Raw genomic sequence first — 22798 nt, 5'->3', positions numbered from 1 at the left:
ACCAAAAAAGTTCAGTTAAAACCAGGTTCAAGCTGAACTAAAACAAAGCATTTGCACTGACATAACTAAAATGCCACTTTCCACGTACTGAGAGGAATGAAGCAAATAGCAAATTACTTGCTACCAGGTCTTCCTGGTTTTGTTTGAATATTCTGGAGCAAAAAGTAGAGGAACACTAATGATGACATTTAAGAGTCCATTTCTCTTAACCAATAGTACTGCAAATGAAAAACTAGATCCCATTTCCTCATTTCTTAAGAGAAGCAAGGGAAGGCAGTGCCAGCAGAGTATGCATCATTTGAATGCATCAGCTGAGTGTGACATTTCAAACAAATAGTACATTGCCCACACGTATCCCTTGGCACAGAAATGCATGAATCAGTTATTTTCAGTTTTTACTGAATTTAGTTGCTATAGAGATAATTAAAAGCTGCCCAATGGACTACAGTGGTTATCATTACACTAGAAAAATAACTATCATTTTTACATGAAGTGTATTTTCCAAAGCCAGTATAACTTGACATTTATTAGGGAGTTAGAGCAACACAAACACAACAGAAAAAAAAAAATAAACACACGAACAGAAAACCACCGGTTAGGTGTGTGACTACCCTGGTAGTCTACCAGCACCACCAGACAAAAGCCTAGAGACTGAGAGGGAGCACTGCTATTTGACTGAAGTGCAAACAAACCTATCAAATTAACTGCTGTGGTTTAATCTCCCATTTTTAGCTTTCATAGGTACAGACATAATATATTATTTTCAGGTAATTGCATGAGAGAGCTGTTATACCTTGCATTGCTCTAACATCAGAAGCCATCAAAGATATATAAATACATCCTCACAACAATCTGACGAGGCAGGGACATGTTACCCAAGACTTACACAAAAGGAGTTGAAACAAACATTCACCAGCTTGCCCAACACTGCTCAGAACAATGGCTGCAGACCTCATCATCACCACACAGGACAGGCTACTGCTTTAACCCCTAGCCAACTACTCACCAACTATCCTGCTGACCAACCTATCTGAAACTACTGCCCAAATCTGAAAAGTGGGAAGAATGAAAGGAAATTACAGGGAGGAAAGGGTGGGGAGGACTACATCTTATCAAGGACAGCATTTTGTTCAGTCTCTGGCTTCACAGATTATTTTAAGTTGGACACAAGGAGAGTTTTAGCTAGCTAATTCAATTTCAAAAAATACTTTTCTCTTTCATTACTGTTAGTTGCACACATTTCCTTGCAGTGAATGAGCCATTCCCTGTATAGTAATTGTACAGTTAGCAGTAGCCTAAGGATGAAATCAATGTTAATTAAAAAACCCCAAGTGTCTGGCCTTGCTGTCCAGGTACAGCTACAGCTGGACAAGCCATCCCAGAAGAGGTGTGTGCAAACACCCTATTCTGGAACAAACCCATCAGCTGCTGTATTCCAGAAACGTCAACATGGATTGGACAAAGTTGTATCATACACTCAGGAAAACAAGGCCAGTATTTCCCCTGCTTTTCAAAAGCAGTAAAGGAACAGGAGTTTTCCCTCAATTCTGCTGAGGGCAATCTGCTGGCACCATTTTCTCAAGGTGCAGATGTACAAATGGTTTAATGGATGCACTCAGTGTAATACAGACTGGGTTACTTTTCCATTTAACTTAAATATATATATGAATGCCCAATGACATCTCACTCACGTAAAAGGTCACACTTAAACTAGTTTCCAGTTAAAGATTTAAATGGGGTGGCAAGGCTGGGAATGCTTAAAAACAACTCAGATTGCCCCAGCTTGTAAAAGCTGTTAATTCTCAAATCAATGCAGGTCTCTGAGTTTTCTGTTTACACATATTCTGGATGTCTGACCAATTTCTCACTGGGTTTCCTGTTAAGGTTACTAAGTATGATCTCAAAGACGAGTCATTTACAGGCACCTAAAGGTAAACTAGGTTCTTCAGTGTTTGCATCATCTTAAAAGCATCAGAAGCATTCATTTTTATTCATGGTTATTCTGTAGATAACTGAAAAAAAATGCCATTGAGAGACAGGAATGTTTTGGTCTTACAAATGAAGGATTATTCCATTACTGGATCTCCTTTCCCCATTTAAAGGTTGCCTGGGAGAAGCAATGTCCCTAATAAAGTCATCCCAACTGTGCAGGCATTCACAACACTCCCCTCCTCAAACTCACTCTTCCACTTAAAACAAAACCAAACCACTGAAACTAATGCAAGCCTATAAACAGCTAATCAGATAACCATGAACTTGTTCTGATGTTAGCAAAGGATTTTTATTAAGAGTATTTCAGGTGTGAAAGGGAGACTCAACATCTTTTAAACTGACATTTTCTATTAAGACCTTATTTTTCTGAAGAGAAATTATACTGAGCTCCTTTGGGTACTTTTTTCTTTTTTGTGTATCAATTGCTCTTTGCAAATTAAGCTCATTCTAAGAAGTATGCTGAATTAAACAAGGTTCTTAGTTAGAGCATAAGCTTTGGAATTTAAACATTCTGCTAAGTGGAAATTCCTTATGTTTAAAGTACATACTCTGTAGGCCTACAAAACACACACAAAACCTTGAAGTCCTTCAACCATTTCTCAGAAAACAGCTACAGAAAAAAAGGTATCCTTAATGCAGTTTCATCAGTTTGAAGACAGATACAATATCTTTGTGGATTCTTGGTAAAAATTTATATTCCCCTACTTCAACGGACCAAGAGAAAGCTGAACAACAAGACAGTTCCTCTGCTATCACATACATTGGAATCAGACTTTTTATGGTATTTACTTGAAAAAGCCATATGGATAAAGTCAATGGCTGTGGAATGGGGAAGACCAAAAACGGGAAAACACAATAAAGAATGAACACAAATTTCCAATTTGACACAGAATAAAACTAAACCTTCAATCCACGAACTCATACCAAGCACAACACAAGTTGTCCTAAGAGCCTTCACAAGCAAACAACTTAAAGAAAACCACATAAGTCTCAGCTCAAGACACTCTTACCTATCTCTTTCTCTGCGTGTGACTCAAGAGAACCATCTCTCTTTGCCTGGAAGCCTTGCCAGCAGGCTGCAAAGGCAGCAGACACAGAGGTATGGATCTCTCCAACAGTCTTCATTCCTCCACAGCACCACTGCATCTTGCAAGGGGGGAAAGAAGGACTCCTTGATCATTCTTGCAAAAAATCCTTCTCAGTATAGAAGGGCTTCCAAGGGGTATCATTCCCCCACTGTTCAATCATAGAATACTGCTGTTCATATACCAAAAGGTAGGGGGAAAAAAGGCATAATTCATACAACCAAGAATATCTTGCAAGCATAATGCTGGGGACCAAAGAAACCATCTTCAAGATGACACAGGTATAATGGTTTAGGGAGGAAAAGGCTAATCCATTAGTGCTATTAGTGACATTAGCAGCTACTCTTCTTCACTGGCTACTCCTACATGAAGAACTAGGTCAGATTCATACTGTGATATACAGCACAGAATTGCTTCTGATTTTTAAGAAAACTTTGTTCATTTCTGCATAGAATAGAAATTCTCCTTATGAATTTAAATTATCTGATACAGATAAAAATTTGTGCTTTTCCAAAACAGTAATTTTCTTGTTGCTTTTTTTTTATTCTTAATGAGACATTACTGTGAAACCAGGTTAAACCACTACTACTCAAAAAGCAAATGAAGTAACATTTTACAAGTTTTCCAAACCTAAAATGAAAAGAAGCCAGAAATACAAAAATTTCTTCCTTAGTTCTCCCAAAGTCAGCTGGGGCTGGCAAGATTTTTATTTGCTAGAAATTTTGAAAGACAGACTGAAGGGATCAAGGGAAGCCAAGCTGCTTGGTGGTTCATGAGGAAGAGGCCATCAGGCAGAAGCTGCTTTTTGAGGTGAAGGGCACTGCTCCAGTCACTGGACATTCTCTCACTTAGATATATGTGAAGGCCAGAAGTGAAGAAAAGCTTATAAATAATTAGGGCCAATATAACTCTCAGGACATTTCCAAGTACGTGACTCTCTCCTCTATTACAGACAACAGGTACAAACTGTACTACATTCAAAGGAGCATAAAAAAAAGAATAAATATCATCCGATACAAAACGCACTTAAAGCAGAACACTTTCCTTCACTTCGTTTGCTTTCGTACGTCATTTCTGAGACTCCAGGAAGAAAGCAATTATGTCAAACTGCAGCCTGTATTTACCAACAGCACCTGGCAGCCTGTATTTACCAACAGCAATCCTGGCACTGCAGGAGCAGCAGCACACCTAAGGGAAGTATGTAACCCTGGGCTGGGCAGAGACCGCAGCACGGCAGGGCAGCTGCAAGCAGTGTGCTGGCCTGCAGTTTTAGGGAACAGTAAAAATAACAGTGCATGGGAGATGAGGTCTGACACAATCCATCTCCATCTAGCTGAGCTGTGTCTAGAGGAGGAGATCGCTCTCCCATGAAACAGCTTTCTCTCCCTTGAGTGCTCTCATGGCAGACTTTCATGCAGGTAGGGCACAGCAAGGAACATTTCTGTGCCTAACAAAGTGTTTGTATCCCACTCAGTTATGGGTGGAAGTCCCATAAAGCCTCTCAGGAGTCTAATTCATCTCTGGACAGAAGAAAGTGGTATTTAACCTTTACATAATAATAAGTCTTTTGCCACAAGGCCACTGTCTTCAACTACTTGTTTATACAGTCCCTGGTGAGACATAGGCCTCATCCTCAGGCATTTAAATCTCCTTGAAAATTCTTGCAGGCAGGAATTTAAATATTTCCCTAATCCAAACAGCAATAAAATTCTTAACATTCTCACCTCCACATTCTGGAAGAGGAGTCAAATTACAATTTAATTTAATTGTTATAACTAATATTCTATGCAGAACTTCTAGAGTTTGTAAGCATCTAGAGATGCCATACCTGTGTGCACGGACAGATGTCAAGGCTTCTCTGGGACACCAAACTCAGAAGACAACTGTTACTCTTACCACTACTGTGAGTCATCAGACAACAAAGATCAAAAAACCATCTCAGTTAGCATTTCTGCTTTCCGTCCAATCACAGCTTTCCCTTTCCAGGAAAACTTATATTCTCCATCAGATCCACCTCTGCTGTAACAGATGGTTTTTGATCTAAGTTGTTGTGTGTTTTCACTGTATCTAGCTTGGGTCAGTTTCTGGTTTCAGTCTAGAGAGGTTTAAATAAAGTCAAAATAACAATTTCAATTCAAAGTTAGAATTCTGCCCTTTCCTCTCCTTTGTGGCAGTACCCAAGAGAGTACATACTCAATAATTCTGAAGCACATAAAGATTAGTTATTCCACCACTTGTTATTCCCTCCTTGTCTCCCATGTGAAAGTACTACACTTTTAGTGTAAACACACCTTTTTTTGTGCACCTACAGAACTATGCAGTTTTGTGGGTACAAATCTGTCAGGCAGCACCTAAGTCCTCTTCTGTGACAAGGTCCACAGGTACCAAGTATTTCTATAGGTTCTAGCAAGTCTGTGTCCAACAAAGTTTCCACTGCAGACAAGATGTGAACTTACCAAACTGCAAATCAGGAGTTTATCCATTACTTCCTTACTTACCACTCCAGAATACCCACAGCAATTCAACAGGTCTTTCTAAGGCAACTACTGATGGAGGGCTCTTTTTGAGGTAGTCTAAGCATTCAAGTTAGGAGTGACATCTGCATGAAGTAACATAACTACATGACACTTGCATTGCCATCGTGATCAGTTTTAATCCACATCAGTAATGAAAGCAGAGTTACCACTCCCCTTGTAGAACATCGTGTTCTAAAGTTTAAAAAACAAAACAAAAACAACCTACCAAATCAAAATGCCAGGCTCCAGTATTTTTCCCTTCCAAATAGGAAATGCTGCCTGTCAATGCCAGGTGTCTGCAGCAGCTCCACCTCCCTGTCATGGCAGGGTTTAGGTCTCTGCAGAGTACAGCAGTTAACCATTTACAACCCTCTCACACCTTGGCTATGTTATTGCAAGACCTCAAATTAGACACAGCCAAGAGCCTGGGTGGCACCTGCCCAAGGATGCAGTTTTGTACCTGAGGCAATCTCATTTAAGAGCTCACTTCTGCCAGGAACAGAGAGAGGTCGTGATCTCTTCTTCCTCCCTTAATTCCAGAGCACATTACAACTTGTTTTGTGCCAGCTCTGAAAATCTGCTGGAACCTCCTCCTGGTTTAGCCACTTCACCCCTCTAACTCAGTAAGAGAATATGGTCCTTTTCAGCTTGGTTAGTGAGTTTAGATAGCTCGCAGCAGAGCCCAGAGTGGCTCTGCTGGCAGAGGGAAGAAAAGAACCACAGAGCTCAGAGAAGGACAAATAAGAGCAATTCTGCCTTAATTGAAGCAGTTGGTCAGGTCTGCAGAGCAGTTTGTGAAATCACAGCCCAAGGAAGGCTCCTGGTCTCAGCAAGCAGAGGAGCTCCCAGAAAACATCCCCATTATTCCTGTATTGGAAATCTATGTTGGAATCAAAATTTCTTTATCTCAAATAACCAGTTGATTCAAATTGCACTAATTTTTTTGTTCCCCCATTCCAAATAGAACATTCTGTAATTACTGTCTATAAGAGGAGTTAATATTGCAACATCTCTATGTGTTGTTTTCTGCATGGGACAAGCCATTCAGAAGAGGAGAAGCAAGATCAAGACCAGCTTTCTGGTATTCTGGCACATCTTTCTTTTAGACCTCATACAATAACTGGTCTCTAAGTGCCAGCCTTCAGGAAAGGCACAAGCTCCTGCAGCCTAAATTTTCACTGAACACTTCATAGTAATGAAATATCAGGAAAGCCTAACCATTATTGTAAGGGTCAACTATTTTAAACCTATTATAATCAAGTGACTTAAAAATGTCTGAGTATATTTGACAGGATTCTTTACCTTTTGTCCCTATTTTACCCCTACTGGCTACAATCAGTAGCAACATAGTATTGGTGCCATTTACTTTTTCTCATAGTTAGTTAGCTTTCTAAAGGTTTTCAACTCCTTCAGACTTGCTGGAGCTACAGTGATTTTTAAGAGGGTAAATTTCCTGCTAAATGTGATTGATGGGCATGCAAAAACATTACAAAAACAATGAATGATACGCTTAGTAAAAACCACAAAAAAACTTCTTACAGCATGTTTCATTATTCTCTCATGTTACAAAGACAGATATGAGTAAAACCAAGAAGCTCTAAACACAGGATAACATTTAGAGCAGAATCAATAGCTCCAACAGATCCAAGTATCAGATAGGGAGTAAAATATACCCCAGAGCATTCTCACTAGTTAAACATCCACTCGCACAAACTGGTGCCAGTTGGTGTATAATTTTAAATAATGCAATAAAAACTTTTTTAAAAATAAGGACACAAAAGTTCAAACATCACCTATCCTGCTTTAATGAAAATATATCTATCCTCAAGAGGTGGCTGCAGTTTCACTTCTGCAGTGGGTTATTGCAATGAAGCAGTTACAAGAGAGCACTTGGAGATTAGGAAGCAAATAGCCACACTGCTCATGAGACTGAAAGATGTGTCTGCAGCTCATTACATGGCTCTGGTGTCAAATGGAGACTGGAAGCTGCTTACCTGGACTCACACAATGGCTGCTCTCAGCTGAGATCCTGCTGAAAAGGTGTGTAACTGCAGCAAAATATGGTCCCATGCATTTAATTAAGGTGTTGTATTTCTGCTTCTGCCTTTCTTCTGTTTTTGAAATGGCGTATAGAAGTGAATTTTTACAATTTCCGCTTAGTGATATTCTTGCATACCTTCTATTCTTAATTTTTTTAACATATATCTATCTACATATAGAAGATAGTAATGTCTTTCAAATAAACAGAAACTGGGAAAACCTGGGTTATAACTACGGATTTCCAAAATGTATCACATTACCTCGAACTCTTGCAAAAGTCAAAAAGGTATTTGTTTTACATAAGGAGGTTGCAACATACGTGGCATCCTTGGCCCACCAGCAAAGAAAAGGTTTTCTTAATATGTACAGTTGGGGGAGAGGGGAAAGATCAACAAGAAGCACTGAATTTGCAACATCTCAAATGTTAATAATGTGGTGGCCACTCTAAACTACCAACCTGACCTTCTCCTTACAAGAACAACATCCAGTGCTGCTCCCACTGATATCAGTAAGAAGACTGGCACCAAGTGAAGCAAGACCCATGCCTGAGGACTTGCAGTAAGAATAAAACTTTATTCAGTTTCTTGAAGTTTGGAACAATGGTCTACTCTCCTGGAGAGGCTCAACTAATCCCATTCACATATTGGGCAATGAACAGAGCTAATGCAATGGAGGAAAAGTGGCTGCAGGTAAGCAATGAGAACCAAACATGATAGGGTGAAGAAAAAAGAGAAGAGGGGGAGAGAGAGAAGAAAAATAAAGTTAAAAAAAGCATGCACACTGTCAATCCCAAACCACAACCAGGCACATTGAGTTACACGAGTAGATACTTCACACAAGATCATAACATGAACTTTTGAACTCGCACAGAAAAAAGCCTCTCCACTACTTAATGCATTAAAACATCAATGCTACAAAATGCTGAAAAAATTCCTTCAAGTTGCATCAAAGGAGGATTATATTGTGGGCACATGCACGAAGAAAGCAAATCTGTTATCTTAACTGAAAATAGGCCTTGATGTAAATCACACAGCCACAGTGAATAACTGCATTTGTTTCGACAGCAAAACACCTCATCTGAAATACAGAATAGCTGCCGGAAATGAGCTAATGGTACTTTTCTTTCTGTATTAAAGGATTATTTTCCAGTGTCCACTGTGTGGGCTTAAACAGTAGACTGAAACAGTCAAAATACTTAGAAGTAAGATTTATGGCTAAAAAGGGGGAGGCTAGGGGGGAACCTTCTTTGAAGTGACTGACTTCTTTGACCGGTGTCTCAGAATTACAAGGCTACAAAACAACCCCTCTCTGTGAGCAGCCCCCTGCATTCTTCCTTCATCTCTGTGGCAGATCATATTGATAAACCAGATTTGAAAACAATTACCTGGGAATCACAGTGCTGGATAGCACATAGTGATTGAGATATTATGAACAACAAATGTCTTTTTATTTTCTAATACTTTTAAACAGATATCTTAAACTTTTAACTTATACCTCAAACACCACTTCAGTCATCAACATTAATCCTTCAGCAGTATGTTTTCAAAAGGTTTCAAATGAGCTTGAGAGAAAAATCAGGAGTTTACTTCCACGGTATTCCAAAAGATGTTGCTAGCTACATTGATAGAAGATGAAATTGCACCAACTGGAACCCCATACTCTAGCTTTATTTGGAATCATATCTGATGTTATCAGCTTTTAATGAGATTATAGCCTGATTCTTTTTATCTCCCCTGTTAGAGAAAGTAGTTGCGTTGTAACGCTTCAGAGTAAAAAACTGCTTTGCAGAAAATTTGACTTTGTCACGAGCTGAAAAGAAATTCTTCCTTAAAATAAACAATCTCTATTTCTTGCTTAGATTAATCCATTTTTATGTTAAAGTTTTAGCATACAATTGGAGCAATAAACGTCAACATTTACTTGCAAGCTTGTGACCCTCTGTAGCTCCTGTAGTAGACTTTGTATATTAAAATGAAGACTTCATATATTAAAATGGAGAGAGACAAAAACCATCAAAACAGAACACTAACATTTTCTTGTTTTGCTGTTCTTTACATGCAACTCAGCTTTGAAACACAAGAGTTAGTCTGACTTGTAGTTCTCAAATGAAAAGCAGCAAGGTTACTCTAAATTTAAATTGCACAATTTATTAAAATAGCCTGGATCTAAGCACATCTTGCACAAAATCAAAACACCTTCTATACAACCACAGGTAGGTGTATTTATTATATCAAAGTGGCACAAATAGGCCTTTGATCCACTGGATCCACTGCAGTGGCCATTGAAGTTCTGCAGGCAAAGAAAAATACTATATATAGGTTATGTACGCTTATTTTCTTCTACGTACGAAACCTAAACAGCAAAAGAGAAGAAGGTGGAGTAAAATAAATAATAATTAAACAGCCTCTCTGTATGCATCAGGTTATCTTAGTCATTATCATATAACTGGACTTGCAGAAGCCTAAGGGGATGAGATATCCCTAAGACTTACACTCAGTTTAACTGCGACACAGAGAGAAGCAAGAGAAGAAACAAGGAACAAAAATTAAAAGTGGAGAAAGCCCATATGGTACAGCCCTCCCTGTAATTCTGTCTCTGGTTAGCAAGTTGGAAGCATTTCATCTCTCCGACTTGAAGCCTGATATTCACATTCCTCTGTGGCTTAATGTGGACATGGACTACAGATTGCACTCATGTCTTAAAGGAGCTAAATTATTAGCACAGCAAGCCCACAAACTCCAAGAGGGATAGCAAGAAACCTTACATTCCCATCCACTTTGAAGAAAAAGGAAATTAAATGTCTTCATTCCTAGTTTTGTTGTGCAGTAGGCAATGGATGTGTGGATGTAGTGATTGCCTTTACCAAAAGTAAGTAAAATCTATCCTTGGCAGTAGCGAAGACACTCAAGCCCCCTGAAGTGCTGTTAAGTGCGACCCCACTCCTGGACAATTAAACACCCTGTACCAACACAGCCAAGTCTCCAACTTCAGCCTTTCTAAAACCAGTGCAGAGTGGCAACAGGCTGAACAGAAATGAAACAGCAAAGATGTGACACCAGTGTGCATTTCGTTCAACAACTTACCATAAAGATAAGCCTGTGCTAACACAAATTCCTATAATCACAGAAGAGCAAGTTGCTGTTTGTGATGAAAAAAAAATGGACCAGACCAAACCATGCCTGATGCTGTCTCACAGCAACATCTACTGCACATAAGACACCAGCGTCAGTGGGCAGGGAAAGGGAAATGCTCCCCACCAAGCAGCCACAGTTCTGCAATTCCACCCAAGCTATTTATTTATTGCTGCTAAAGTTCAGCGTTCCCATTTGCAGATTCAAAGTTATGGGACAAACTTGCCAAGAATTAACTGGCCTGCCTTTTTTAAAAATGGTTAGCTGTACTTTTGAAAGAGTTACTAAGGACCAAAGGGTGACAGGGTAATTATTTACAGAATGGATGCCAGGGATGAAGTGACAGATAAAGCCACTACAAAGATCATGCAGAGTAAGGAATGAGAAATTCCTGCAATTTATTGTCTATCACTGTGAAGTGTGATTCTGAGATAGCACCAGCTCTACTCTTTCTTCTCTATAGTGATAGACTATAATGACTCAAGACCTTTAATTCTCCATTTCCAACTTCATACTGGATCTATTCAAGAAGGTAAAAAAAGATGAAATCAAGCCTGTCACACAGTAGATAGACATCATGAAGAGGTGATGTTGCCTTGCTTTGGTTTGGAAGGTATCCAGCCCAATTGTGACAGAAATTAAGTGTTCCCTTTCAGCCAAATAAAAGCTGTGGTTGCAGTACAAACCACTGCCCTGCACTTCAGCATAAGGAGGGTTTACAACCTGCTCTTGTGGGAGGATGACTGGAGGCAGCACAGTTCAGCCATGACTCTCTAAGAGGGAACAGGATCACTGGAAAAGAGTTTTTAAAATCCTTCTGAAAGACAGAACAGCTCATATCTTCCCCAGCCACTCCCCCACTGCAGAATACAGGACACTCAGTCCAGAAGCATTTTCAGTGCCTAAATATAACACAGGCATTCCCATAGCATAAATAGGAGAATCCTTCTGAAGTGCTGTCTTCAAAACAACCTCCATTTTCCAGTAGGGCCAGAATTCAAAGTCATATACTGGCATGTCAAATTCCGGATATCCTCCTAAGAAAAATGAATTTATTGTTATTATACCTGGCTATTTTTATAAAGTTTCTGGAAACAAGAAGCATTAACTGTTTTTAATTATTACTCGTACGCCTTCATGTTTCTCTTCGGTCACAAGCCAAGAAGATTTGATGGAATATGATCATATCCTTATGGGATTTCATCACATCAGTTTTCATTGGCAACCATTGATTACATACCCCAAAGGAAGTTGCTAGATTTTTTCAGTCTTTTTCCTAAGCTTTGATATATAAACTTGTCAAAGTAAAAAATAGCTGACCCTTAATATTACAGTTCATGCCAAAAATAATATGAACCTATTAAAATCACAAAGCCTAGAATTCAATTAGAAAATGAATACTGAAAAATATCCAAGCATAAGCATTATATCAAGAAAGAGTAAGCAAAAGGAAGTGTAGTTTTGAAGAAAAGCTAACCTGCTACTCATGATGGACAAATTTCAAAATCCTTTGTTTCTATCTCTAAACTCTCCAGTAAACCAAACATTTTACTTGGCAGTAGGAAGTATGTACTGGCAGATAAATGTCTTCTGACAGTGACAAGGACAGCACCAAATCTGCTACCATGTTTTCACAATGGAAATCCAAAAAATAAGCTAGTAGAGCCAAAAGACCAAGTTGATATTGCTGGAACCTTCTTCAGGTCACTGGGCTATATAACCAAGAGTCAAATAGCACCCCCTCACTACTATGACTTATGAAAATACTCAGTCTGACACTAGGAAAAAAACAGACACTATTTATTTTGTTAGTTTTAAGTTAGAGTAGGAATTTAATTTGCAGAGTGGGGGAAAAATCACTTTGGCATAAAGTGGAGAGAGAATAGGAAGAAAAAGAAAAAACACTGGCAAAGATAAGCAAAGAACATAGAGAAAACATTTTTTCAGCGCAGACAGAAAAGGAAAAAACTTTCCAGCTGTTGGCCAATTTTTGTAAGTTTTAAAAGTGTTCTGAAGAAGTAAAACAGTGAGTGGCATGAATTTCATGTAACATACATAATTCAGGAAACTTCTAAACTCTTTTGCCTATTCAGATTGCACTTTTTCCCACTGCAACCAAAGTTCATGTTTTTTTTTTATTTTTGGAGAGCCAGTAAAAAGCAACCCTAACTCATCTAACTTGTGTTCTAAAGAAAAAATGCACAAAAAACTGGGTCTCATATTACTGATCAAAAAGAAATCTAGAAACCACCTCAATCCTAATTTATGTTTAGCTCCTTCAGTAGAGAGGTCCAACATAACTACTCACCACTCATTCTCAAGAATCAGGCTCATCCTTTTATGTGTGTTATTACTCAAGACAACAGATTAGAGCAATTACACCATTCAATGAAAAAAAGTTCACATTTGCATATTGCTATCATCTTGTACCTCACATATGCGAGAATAATATATTTTACTCATCTGTACACAAATATTACAGCAGTTTCAAAAAGTCAGAAAGATGAATTATCCCATTCTGGAATCAAGCCTGCAACCCTAGACATCAAATAGCCTCCCAATTTATCACCCTGCTTTTCCTTGGAACAGTCTTTGTGCATCTTAAAGGGTTCTAGAACACAAAATTAACTAATTTCATAGATAAGAAAAGTAATGATGTACTACAAAATTTTCTTCCACTACTACAGCTACCTGTGGAATCTTGGGAAATTGCAAACGAGACAGGTTTATCTGTGATCTTGAGAAAAGGAGGCAGAGGTTGAAGCAAGAACACCTAAACTGAATGGTCCACACAGCTGAGGAGGTTTCAATACCTTCCTTCAGCTGGAGAAAGAAGATAGTAATAACATAAAAGCTCTCAAGTGGTATAAGAATAATGTGCCTTAACTGTATCCCATATATAGTTAGCTTCCCTTCACAGGGTGGTATCCTGAATACACAATGAAACAAGAGGAAGAGTCTGGCTATAGGCATCAGTATAAATGTGCTTTTATAAGAATTGTTCTCCTTCTACAGATCTAAGAGTGAAATACCCCATATGACATTTTATTCTCCTGTAAATGAAGAACACAACATGCAGACTTCCTGTAGTGGAACACACTTTTCTTTTCCATGTGCAATTTGAACTGCCAAGTTTAAACAGAGAAAAATATTATATGTATCCATGGATATCTAATTTTAGAAAGACAAACAATTCTCCTGCTCCAGCACCAGGTTGGAAAAATGGTAAGAAAGAAACAGTTATTACAAGTCTTATGGAAAAGAGCTATGACAATAAGTGACGTGCACAAAACGTAGTAAGGACTCGGCTGGGCAATTGCCCATGAGGAAAACAAAACTTTTGTGGGCTCTGCATCTGAAATGGAGAGGTTACAGTTAAAGCCATGTCATCTTACTGACAGCTTGATACACTAATTTTTCTCCAGTGGAAAAGCTTTGGGAAGGTTGATACCTTTAGAGCCCTTGCAGCCATTGTCAAGCCCTGTGTCATGTTAGCAAGCACAGAGATTGGCATTATGATGGTTCCATAAAAGCAACTGTAATGTCTGCTTGTCATTTATAAACTTTATAAACCACAAAGTCACTGTGGTTTTGGCTTACAGAATTTGGCCAGAACTCTTCAGAAACTCAACTGGGCAATTTTGCTTCCTATAATCTGAAGTAGATAGAGATGCAGAGATAGATAGTTTTATTGCATGCAAGCACATATTCATCACATACTAGCGTTCTTGCTACTACAAAGCAGTAAAAGTCAGTATGTGAAATGTAAGGAAATATAAAGACAAATATTTATGTTCATACAGAACCAGTGTGCTCTAATGAAGAGGCAAACAACAAAGACAAGCATCTAAAAAGGGAAAATGGATAAACCCCGTGGATATTATGGGTTCTGGAACAAAGGCCAGACTCTTTAGAAATGGAGTGCCAGTGCTAGAAAATTCCTGCTAAAACCAAGATATGGCAAAGTCCTTGTACTTACCTTAGGTAGCTGCTAAAGGTAGCAGCAGTCTCCAAGGTAAAACTCACTTGTTTCCAGAAAAAATTATTCCTCAGAATTACAAACTGTATAATTAGCAACTGAGTTAGCTAGCTAGTTTCAATTATGAACAAGCACTGTAATGCAGATATACCTTCATGCAATTTATAAAACGCTTTCATTCTTTAAATATACTGTTGATTAAGATCCATGAAAACAAGTACTGCTATCTCACCTTCAGAATGGAAGCCTGCCTTGCATTTCTGATTCTTTGTCCAAAATGAGTGGACAGAAGTTTACCAGTCCTCAAGGCACACTGAATCCTATTTAAACTGCCCAGGTCAGCTGAGCTTAAAAATTACATTTGTTTTCCTTCCCCAGCTCTAGCTAGTAGAGAGTCCCCACATGATTGTACCAATCAGAAATCAAATTTGCAATCTTGGGACGATCCTAAATGCTTGGTTTTGTTTGTTAACTATATCATTAACAAAAGGCAAAAGTATATTTTCCAGAAGGACAGAGAAAGAAAAAATAACTGAATTAAGATGATGTCAAAAGTATGACAGGGCTTGTGACTTTCTAAAGCCAAAACCAAAAAAATCATTGTTCAAACTGAGACATTATCAATGCTTAATCCTAAGAAATACATCTCCCTGGCATTAAATTCAATAAAATATTGTCCAGAAATGCACCTCCTGTTTAATCCAATTTGCAATTCAATTATCTTGGTTAAGAAAACAAACATTAAAATACACAGAACTAAAATTAGCCTCATTGTTCATTAATACTAAACTTTACGTAGATGGTCTAAGGACAAAGTAACCACCCAAGGCCACCAAAAAAACAAAAGGCCAGAAAAAAAAAAGTAACAGCACATTTTTTAAAGGGCAGTTTTGAAATTTACTATAATGTCTAGAAATAGCCACTGAACAATTACAGTTACAAATTTAGCTTGTCAAATTACCATTGCATTGCATAAATCCAGCAAGTTATTCTGGATCCCATGCAGGGCACTAGCACCCCCTTCTCAAAGTCCTACTAAGTTCTTTTAAAGTACAGACCAATTAATTCCCTCCTTTAACTCCCTCTGCGGTTCTTTGTTAGTGCCGGACGCAATTTTCTGTTTCCTTATTTTTATCGCACATGAGAACACTGGGATATTTAGACTACTTACAATGTTCAAAATGTTTTTGAATTAAAATAGCCAAAATAATCCAAATAAAATTAATCAAGAGAAAACAGTGATACACAACGTATTTCCCTCTTTTAAAACCTTGTTTTTTACCCCAAATTTTATCTGCTGAAAGTTTACCAGCCAGACTTCCTCCCCCTGCTCCAGCCACTCAGGCACTGCGAAGAGGCTGAATCTCTCTCCCAGCAGCCAGCCAGGAATTCCCTAATTTCCGACCCAAGCAGTGACCCATGCTGAGCCAGGGCTGCCCTGACAACCAGGTAGTCCTTGCTTCCCACTCCCTGTGCTGGCAAACCTCAACACAAATTCTTCTTTTCAAACAATATGACTTGAAAACAAACCAAGCAAAAGTTCCTAAAAATCCCTATAGCGGGGAGTTGAAACTTGTCCATGGATGCACACACAGACAGAAAATACCCCAAGCAGATATGACACTGCATGGGAAGCCAGAAGCCTGTTGGTGTGCTCAGGACCTGACAGAGTGGTTTGAAACATGATACAGGCCCTTTGATACAGCTCATGAGTCTAGAAGTGGAGGGGCCGTATCCTATTAAAAATAACAGGAAATTGGCCACAGCAATAAATCTAAAGCTTTGACTGTTGCAATTTCTTATCTGCCATGAGCAGCTGGTGGTGTGCAAAAAAGCCATGCAACTTTTCCTTCTCAGAAAAAGAAAACAAACAAACAATTAAAAAATCATTCCAAAACTGCAGCTTCCATTTGGTGATAGTTTGCATCAATCAGTTGACAGCCTTGGGAGACCTAGATCCCCAAGATCTTTTCCTGTCACACCAGGATACTGATGATTTACTGCTGCCTCCAGGCAAAACCAAGCCACTGAGAAAGTGAAGATGGTGCACTAAGGTTCACAAGTCCCAAGGAACCTCATCAGAGGCTTTGGCACTCCTGACAGTACTTTTTCTCATGCAATTTCTGCCTCAAGTGATCTCTCTCTTCTCTGATAGCATTTTTCACTTTACCTACTGAAACAAATTAAGATCCAAGATGACAGTAGCTGCCTCTAATGGCTTACCAACACTTAAAAGGGACTGCACCAGGCAGTATTATCTCTGCAATTCCCACTAGTGGACAAGCAGCTTCTGCTGGGCTGGAAAAAGAAGGATGAGGGGGCAGGGAAGAGGTAGCCAAGGCTCTTCCTCGAATGGAATAAAATACAAATGTCAGAGGATTTCATTCAACTGGCAGAGACTACACTGAGCTTTTTGTCAGCATAACTGCGTCTGCTGTGGGTATGACTTGTTTTCCCACTCATAAAAGGAAGCGCTTTGCCAACAAAACTTTAAAGACTAAGACCAACAACGTGGGTGTGGGGTTCAGTGTGCTTTCAGTACACATGGGTGAAGTTAACTGTGGTCCAGTTTCCTGCCAATCTAATCCACACATTGTGTAGTGCCAGTATTTTCTTTCTTTTTTATTCTGATTAGCTCCTGCAAGCATTTCTGGAGCAGACTTTTCAGACAGACCATCCTCCTCTGAAGCAATTTCTTTTTTTTTTAATCCTAGTGTAAGGTCCCAAAGGTGGAAAAAACTTAAGGGCCAAGTAGTTCAATACAAAGGGCAGATGTCTACTTTAAGAGCTAAAAGCACTTCTAAAACATGTATATTTTGCCTGCATTTAGACAACCACAACATGTTAGTTGTAGGAGATACGATGGAAAGATGAAACCACTGCACCTACTAAAAAACCCCCGATCATCATCAACAACAACTAAAAAACATTCTTCCAGCCCTAGAGACTTAAAAACCAGAAGAAACTAATTATAGCAGAATAGTTACAACATGCTTGGAGATCACCTCACCTGTGAGTATGTGCCAAAACCAGGGCTCAGTTCTCTCCTGCTCCCTTGGAGGAAGGTGAAAGGGAATTAAGTTCTAGTTTGGATACTGCAAGACCACAAGGACTATGTCCCCTTGAAAAAAATATATGTATATAAGAAAACAGATTGAAACAACTTCCTCTCCCTTGCATATAGCAATTTTGTAAAGCTGTTTCTTTGCTGGAAAAGCTGTGCTAGAGCTGGGCCTGCTATGTGCACCTTCTCATCTCAGTTACCCGATTTTGTATTTCTTCAACTAGCTCCTGATCTCTAGCATGAGGAAGGCTCCACATATTTTTCAGCAGCCTCCAAGTACAAAAAGTTGTGAGCCAAAAAGTTCCATTCTTTGATATTACTCCCCGGTAGTCTCTTCTCTAGCACCAAAAAGTCTAATAAAGAAGTTCATAGAGTGCATGGTGATCCCACTGGAAAGAAAACTAACATTGGCAAAGGAATCACTAGGCTACCAAAATGACTTTCCACTAGCATATTAGAAGGGAGAGTTAGGGGTATGGAATTTCTTCATGCTTGAGAGCTAACTCTTGCCAACACTAACCCATCTGTCATACACTGCTTTATGTCTGCTTTGATTTCTTTTTTTTTGCTGCAAAAAAAGAAATGCACATCAGAAATGTTACAGACCACCAGATTTGTTTCATACATTATCAAAGCTAAACATTCAAGAATTTTATGGAGATTAAGAGATTAGAGTACGAGAGGTTTTACTCTTCTTTGTGCAAGGCTCTCTCTTTCATTTAGTTTAAAAAGTGAAGTTCAAGGTATGTTGTTAATTCCTGAGGGGAAATGATACATAACCCACATGCACAAAGAAGTTGGCTTGCAAGCAGTTGTTTTTACAGCACGGAATCTGTTTCAATCTATGTTTGTTTAACAAGATGCAAGTCTAACAATGGTAATTTACTAAAAGCTTGTGCACTAAGTATGTACAATACTAGAAACAATGGTCATAACTCCTTCCAAAGATACAAAAGCATCTACAAAACTATCAAAACATAGGCACTGCCCTGGATTAGTTGTTTCAAAACCCAACATTCCAAACAGCTTCATCATTTCAATAATCCATCTATAAACATTCAACTAATTTTGGACTACTGTTTTGCATTCCAGCAATGAGTTACTGCCAGTCAGTCTAACACAAAATTTCACTATTTGTATTTTCACAGATTTTTTTTAAGCCACAGCATCATTACTGTTTGCTCAGACAACTTTTGCAACAGTAAATTATGGCTCAAGTATTGAACTAGGAACACCAATCATTCAAACATCTATTTAGTATTAAGTTCCTCAATCTATATTTAAGCACTTGAATAACCACCTGCTTGTACAACTAATGGCCAGTGACCACACAGCTGCAGAAGGGGACTCTGCCTCTCCAACAAGCCTGTTTGCCAGTGCTCAGGCCCAACCTGCATCCTGCAGCATTACAACCATAATCACATTTTGAAATTATTCATTATTTACAATGTTATTTGAGGCTTACTAGATGATATTCTGCTCTCCCTGAGAACCCAACAGAGCTAAATGAATCTTCATGATGAACGACAATCTGTGCCTTTAGCTATTGCATCAGATGGTCAAAGCTTCTTCGGTCCTTACCCTGTCTGCTCCCAACTCCTGTATTTTACAGAACATATCTCACCATGTTTTGTACCTGTCTGCACCGGAAGACTCAATCTCTCTTTGTCATGCTGAACATGTGGATCATAAAAAATGTTGGTTCAGCATTTGCATTTTGCCCCCAGACACAGTTTTACCTCAAGATAGCACAGAAACTTCTAAATGGGCAGGTCACTTCATTAGAAAAGAATCAACCAGAAAACAACCAGGTGTAGCAATTCCCATCGAGCCTTAGAAAACAATTAAGAACAATGTCTACAAAGGGCATTTAAAACCTTAGAAATACTTGCTTGGCAACAACAAACAATGCACAAAACTGCTCCTGAGGACAACTGGGGAGTGGGTTGCAGACAATTATATTGTAGTAAGGTCTGTAAACTATGGGTGTTGACAGTGCACTTACTACCTTCAAAAATAAAATGTTCCACATTTCAGACACATTTGGTCTTAGTTACCTGTGGCAATCAGTTAACCATCATTCAATCACACACACTTGGAAGGTGACTCACCAGATGTCAGGTGTTTAACTTGCATGTTCCCCAAGTAATATCTAGCTGCTGACATTTTTTTCTCCCCTGCCTCCAAAGCACTGTGCACAAATGATCACAGTAGTGGGAACTTGCATCAGAAGATTAATATCATTAGTTATCATGGTTAGGATTAATATCATTAGGAGAAATATGCAATGCCATAACCACTCTGAATCTTGAAACAACCATGAGATCAGTTGCAAGTGTGTCTGTAAAGAAAGTAATCGCAGGAATGAAATTTTCAAGATTCTCTGAAAATGGGTTTTTCCTGCTAGTGCTCTACTTCTCAATTCTTCAGCCACTACAATGCAGGCATCATCATTCTTTAATTTCTTTAAAGAAATATAAATTTGATGGTGCTACCTATTTAAAGTAGACCTGGCATGTTAATTTAGCATATTTTGAAACAGTAACAAGTCATACACCTCACTGTTTTTCCCTTACTAGCAGGCGTCGATGTATTCAGCACTCACAGAGCATGTGGTTAGCAAGATGTGGCAGCCTTCAAATTTTGGAATTCCTTTCAGTGTTCCTCTAAAAGAGAATTGTTTTGATCCCCAAGTTGGTCCAGATGGTATCTCAGAATTGTCCAACTCCTCCTTTCAAGATAGCTGCCACTATTGTTCCAGAGGGCCAAGCAAACAGGCTTTTCAAAGCAAGCCATCACTACTGGAGATAGTGTATCTAAGGAAGTTCACAACATCTAAATTCTCTGATAAGCACTTACAGGAGAGTTTCTGTAAATCAAAACTATTTCTTCAGTGTGTCAGCTAGAGCTTTGAAGTTTCCTGCAGCTGTTGAGCTGGTAGCACCAGGTGACAGATTTCCTCAGAAACCTCCGAGTGCTGATCCTAAAACTGCAACAAACAGCGTTTAGGGTTGGCTTGGACAGAGAGCCTGATCCTACAGCTAGCAAAATGTAAGAGCTTGCATGAAAATATCAACGCACTGAAAACACTTGTCAGCAACACAAGGAGGCAAGAAGAGCAATTCCCATTAGAAGAGAAGATTCTGATTCCTATAGCGGCTTGCACACTGCCTCATGTGCCCAGCAGACCTCTGAGAACCACAGAATCATTAAGGTTGGAAAAGACCTCTAAAATTATCAAATACAATCTTTGACTGAACACTAAGTAAGTGCCATGTCAAGATGTTTCCCACTTCTAGGGATGGTGACTCCATCACCCCCCTGGCCTGCCCATCCCAATGCTTACCCAACCTCTCAGTGAAGAATTTTTTCCTGATGTTCAACTTGAACATCCCCTGGTCCAACTTGAGGCCATTTCCACTGGCTACTTTGCAAAGGCAATAACTTAATGCAATTCATCACATAACCAAATAAATAAAACAGTTATTTGATCCTTCAATATGAAAAAGTACATGTACTTGTGAAGAGGTTCATTGACAACAAAGCACTACAGACTAAAGCCAGGCTTTTTGTACCAAAATATTTCACAAAGTAATTATAAGGGGATCCTCAACCTCTTGCAATGTAACACCAATTTTTTTGCAAACTGTATAAAAAACACTGGCATTGAATGCACCAGAAGAACTGTGTGTCTGCAAAATTCAGGCAATTTAATATAAAAATGCTCCTTTTACAAAAAAAGCTGCGTTTTTAGCAGTTTAATAAGTAAGTGAGAAAATAAATGCCAGTACACATCTCAGTCTCTACAATTTAATCCTTTTTACTTGCACTGAATCTTCATCTACTATGTGCAGTTACCAGGAATCACATTTTGCAGCTACTAAACCAATTTATAAAAGGAAAAAGGGAAGCACTTATTTTCACCTTCTGTGGGGTGACACTTCAAGGGAAAGTTAACAAGTTTAACTAGAGTAATACCTTGGAGTATACAGAAAAAAATACTTCAGAATGCAGGGGACAGGGAGACTAGAAACCAGATTCTATCATCATCATTACTATTAACCCTTTATTACAGATAAAACAACCAAGAGGTATAAGAAAATGAGGTGCTTAAAGTTTCTTAATAAGCCTAACCAGAGAAACCAACACTCCTCAATGCTTTGGAGGATTCCTTTGTTTAATCCAATCTAGAAGTGAAATTATCGTTTTGAAGTGCAAAACAAAAAAGCTGTGCAGAGAAAGTTACTGTATCACTATGATTAAGGAAATCCTCTTCCTCCAGATGGGTTTCCCCACCACAACACTACAAATTCAACAAGCCACATTTGGTCCAAGTCTTTAACAGCTATATACATTTTAGGAGGTCTTTTAGCCAGCAAATATAACACTGCCCTTAAGCTACCAAGGAAAGAGTGTCACCATTCCAGGAAATGCTCAAAAAATAAATCTCAATGAATGAACAATTACAAGTCACCTACAACTATTTATTACAGTGCTAGAGTATCTGAATTAACAAATACATAATGTCACTTGGATAAATGCTTTTCAACAAAAAGCCAGACAAAGCACCAAAAAACATTTTCAGGTTTGTAAACAACAAATATTAACTCCATTAAAAGGTATGAAAAACATACTCATGTGCAAGTTACTTTTATTTTTAATGGAAGAGTGGCCTTTGCCAATACCTGTTCATTTTCTTTGAAAAGTGTGTTTTCCATTCAGCCCAATACTGAAAATATAGTCTTCAAGTACGGTGATAAAGCATATATTTCAAATATGGCACCTTTTTATTTTTGCTTGTGCTCCAAACCAATAGAATATATTTCCTCAATGTCAATCTTTGTTCTTAAAATTGTTAAAATGGATTATGTGCAAAGTCTGTTTAATGAAAACTTGCTACTTTCTCCATCAGCCTTGGCAATATGAAGAACAAGAAAAGGGTGCTAAAAGCAGAGGTGTTTGAGGAAGAGTAGCTTTAGATACAAAGCTGA

This window comes from Molothrus aeneus, chromosome 3 (assembly GCF_037042795.1).
Source record: "Molothrus aeneus isolate 106 chromosome 3, BPBGC_Maene_1.0, whole genome shotgun sequence".
Taxonomy (NCBI): Eukaryota; Metazoa; Chordata; class Aves; order Passeriformes; family Icteridae; genus Molothrus; species Molothrus aeneus.
Note: the sequence above shows the minus strand (reverse complement) of the source record.